The 4269-nt window shown below is 38.0% G+C and overlaps 1 pseudogene; it reads left to right on the top strand.

The window, feature by feature from the left end:
* The first annotated feature begins 3071 nt into the window (after positions 1–3071).
* LOC125611568 lies at positions 3072–3171 on the top strand (annotated as a pseudogene).
* Positions 3172–4269: the final 1098 nt, after the last annotated feature.

The raw sequence follows: 4269 nt of genomic DNA, 5'->3' as shown, positions 1-4269 counted from the left end.
TACTCCAGAAAAAAATAAATAAATAAATGAAAGGGAAATCCAAACAAGCAGAGAAAACAAAAGGTTATCTACAAAAGGATACAAATTGGGTTTACCTCAAAGTTGGCCTCAACTATAGTAAATTCTTGAGGACAATGAAAACATGACATGTCTACAGACTTTACAAAAAGAGTCATGATACCAGAATTTATGCACACAAACACATACCCAGGTTATAGACAGATTGGTAGATAGATAGACAGGTTGAGGTTCTTGTCCAAAAGTTTTTTGGATTTTGGAATTTGGGGAATTCTGGAATATTTGCATGTACATAAAAAGATTGCTTGAGGATTGAACCCGAGTCTAAACACAACATCCATTTATTTTATACGTGCCTTTATACACATAGCCTGAAGATCATTTTATACAATGTTCTTAGTGCGCCTGCATTTTGACCTCACATGAGGTCAGACATGGAATTTTCCACTTCTGGTGTCAAGTCAGTGCTCAAAAGTTTCATATTTGGGGACATTTCACATTCTGAACTTTCAGAGGAGGATGCTCCTCGGATGGAGGAGGTAATAAGTCATTCTCAAGTATATGATGTCTCAGAAAGTGAATCATCCTTGTATCCTACTTGAGATTTCTAGAAAATATATTCAGGTGATCAATGCATAGATGAAAATTAAAAGCTTCAAAAAGAGGTTGCTATAGCTAAAAGGCCAGAGAAGTCCTCAGCTACTCAGGTAGGGAACAGAAATGCAGACCTCCCACTGGGTTGGAGCCAAAGTGTGGCCCTACAGGCCACTGTGGCTTCTGCTGTGGCTCCTGTCTGCATTCCAGTGCCAGGAAATGGGCTTGTTGAGCCATATCCTTCAACTTTCAGTTCAGAGGAAATCTTTTGCATGTTTAATGGCCACTTAAAACAGTAATGAATAGTGTTCTCTTCCAGCACTTGCTATTAATAGCTCCACTGGTCACTCCGTGAAGAAAATGGACCAGAAGAATTACTTTTCAAAGGTATTTTCCCTGCACAAAAGCAGAATGACATAGTGCAACATAATGATGCTTTTTTTTCTCTCTCTCTCTCTGCCACAAATGATGGTTTTCTGCACCTTTAAAAGTCATACTGAGAGTCCTGAGAAAAGATGATTAATCCACTAGGTAACACACATGACCTGTCACTAAGCTTCTTCACATGTGTTCCTGTCTCTTAACCAAACTTTAATACAGCATATTTCCAACTGCAAATAAATAAGTAAAGAAAAATGAAGAAGGAGAAGTACAGGTTGAAGGAAGAGGACAGGGAGGAGAGGAAATAGAAGGAAATGCACCAAAATTTTAAAGGAAAATACAGTGTCTCTGAAGGATAAATCTCTAAGTGGTATTTTTCCTGCGTCATATAGTTAGCAGATATTTTAAACACAGATTTTAAAGAAACCAGCATATGTAATTTCATCTTACCATGTAATTGCAACTACAGAAAAATGAATACCTTAAAAGGAAGAAAATACATCGCAATGTATTTGTAGGTGAGACTGTGGAGAAATTCTTCCCCTTCTCTTTATTTTTATTTTCCAAATTTTTAATAGGAGTTTATATTATACCTGTAATGGAAAGAAATTTTTCTTAAATTAAAATAAGATGGTGAGTGATGTGAACTTATCTAAGGAGAGCAAACAGACAGCTATTTGGATGCCAAAAAAGTAATTGCTAATTATAAACAATTCTCACTTTCACCAAAACTGATCAGGCAGTTTCTACTTATACTTTTCAGTAGGAGCCAGTCTTGTTAGCTGCAAAGAGTTGAATTTCTTTTATGTATTTTGGAATTCAATATGTAAATTCTCCAGAGCATTAGAAAAAAAATGTGTATTGAGTGAGCCCAATTAAAAAGAATTTTCTATCAGTTGGTTACCCTCAAGATGAGTTAAGTGCTCAGACCTTTCTAGAGCCCAAGCAAATCTTATTAGGTGCTCAGAAGGAGTGTAGAAGCTTTGTGCAGCCTTCCTCAGACAAGTGAGTTCAGTTTTGTACACAATCTTATTTCTTAAATCCTCTCCAACCTTAGAAGCTAACATTAGAAAGGATGCTTGTTTCCCAAGCTCACTGAAGGCAGAAGATATTCAACATTTGTGGAATTGAAAAATCTGCTCAATGTGCCCATCTTTATTGGAGGATTGGAAATAACAAAAAGAAACAAGTAAAAAAAACAACTAATGGTTAAAACTTCAATTCCAACTGGATGTGACAATCATAGAAAGAATCCTTCCAAAGACCAGTGGCCTATTAGTCTCTGGCCATGTTGCCACCATTTTGAGGTGAACAGTGCCTTCCCCAACATGATAATCCTAGGCCAGGTTTCTTCTCCCAGAGTCCAATCCCCAGCCAATGCTTGAGTGAGGACTTTGAAGTTCAAGATCTTTTGCCTTCTGGATGGGTAACCATCCAGGAAGCCCTGACCTTCAAGAAGATCCACCTCTTATCACCAACAACACAGAGCATCAGAACCCAGGCAGACCTAGAGCCTTCTCCATGTTTGGGAATACTTTGTGTCTGAAATAACCCCAGGAGGGGGTCACACATGGAAGTACAGGTGTGGGCTTTGGACTCCAAAGCCCACCCTAGGCTGCCTTTTTACCAGTAAAGAGAAACTCAATCCCCAGCACCAGCTCTCCTGGCACAAGGAGAGTAACTCTTTAAGAAGCAAATGATGTTCAGATTCAAAGTAATCTAAATCTATATTAAGAACAAAGAAGTATTTCCTAAAAGAAACACACTGCCAAGATTTCACTTTGCCAATCAATTTAGCTGTCCATTGTCTACAATCTGTGCACTTCTGAAAGGAGTTTTACTTTCCCTTTGCATTACCAAATAGCCTATTAAGGAATTTCCCAAACAGGACTTTCTCAAAGTGGAAATCAAGGCACACTCTCTCCAGATTTGTTTCTCAAAGCCTCCCACAGCTGCCTGGCCTCAGAATGACCCAGAAAGTTTTAGAAAAATGTAGATTCTCTAGGACCTGCCAAAAATCTTCTGAATCTGAATTTCCTAGGAACATGCCCCAGATTTTACATTTAAAAACATGTTTCCTGTTCTCCCTTTGGCAACACATATCCTAAAACTGGAACAAGATTAGCCTGGCCCCTGTGCCAGGATGACCCATGAATTTGTGAAATGTTCCATATTTTTAGTGTCTTCCCCCAAATGTGTGCTCCATTATCACTTAATAAAAGGTTGACAAAATTCAGAAACAAACAAAAACATATTTCCGATGGAGAATATATGGCTTGCCATAGTTTGCATTCATAAGCAAATGAATAAGTGAATATAGAAAGGAGTTTCCTGAATGATTCTAATGCAAACCATGATTTTACTCTAGAAGAATGAACTGAAGTTGGGATTTTTTTTTTAATTATTATTAATCTGCGATTCCCACACTACCTTCCATATTTCTCCATTAGTATTCTAAATTACTGGGGTTCAGACTCAGCTCAAAATCCTGTTGAATCTAATTTGACAGAGAGGAAAACAAGTCAAGAAATGCTCATTTGCAGAATTCACAAGCACTCTTGCAATCTGACCATAGCCGATATTAATTGAGCATTTATGTGGTCCATCTATTTTGCATACATTATCATATCTACTCCTCATGACAAATTGATTAAATGATATAAAATAGATGGCATCTTTCATTATAGATATCATTATCCTCATTTTGTAGTTGAAGAAACTAAGACTCAGAAAGCATTCCAACCAAGGTGTTAGAGTTTGGATCTTAACTGACCCCCAAAGGCCTGTGTATGAAAGGTTTGGTTTTCAGGATGGCAATATTGGTAAGTTGGATGGTAATATTTGTAAGTTGTGGAACCCTTGAAGGTAGGCCCTTGTGAGACATCTTTAGGTCATTAAGAATTGTGTCTCAGAGGGGGATTTTAGGACCCTAGCTCATCCAGTCTCTCTACTTTCTCCTTGGCTAATGAGTTAAGTGGTTTTGCCCTACTATATGCTCCCACCGTGAGGTGCACCAATGATTGGCAGCTGTTACTCCACAGTTTTACCCTGGACCAGCTGATATGGACCTATTAGGATTCATGGTCACTGACAGTCCTGTGATGCTAGTAGCTGAGCTTTCCAGAGGATCTCTGTATAAATAAAGTGGCCAGAAATGGTAACCACTAAGAATATGGTTATATTAGTCAGCTTTCAGCCACCGTAGAGAAATACCTGAGATAATTAATTTATAAAGAGAAAAGTTTTATTTTGTCTCACAGGTTTGTAGATTCCAGT

Source organism: Marmota marmota, unplaced genomic scaffold (genome assembly GCF_001458135.2).
Source record: "Marmota marmota marmota unplaced genomic scaffold, marMar, whole genome shotgun sequence".
In the NCBI taxonomy this organism is placed as follows: domain Eukaryota; kingdom Metazoa; phylum Chordata; class Mammalia; order Rodentia; family Sciuridae; genus Marmota; species Marmota marmota.
The sequence above is the reverse complement of the archived record's forward strand: the minus strand, read 5'-3'. Positions and strand labels throughout refer to the sequence as shown.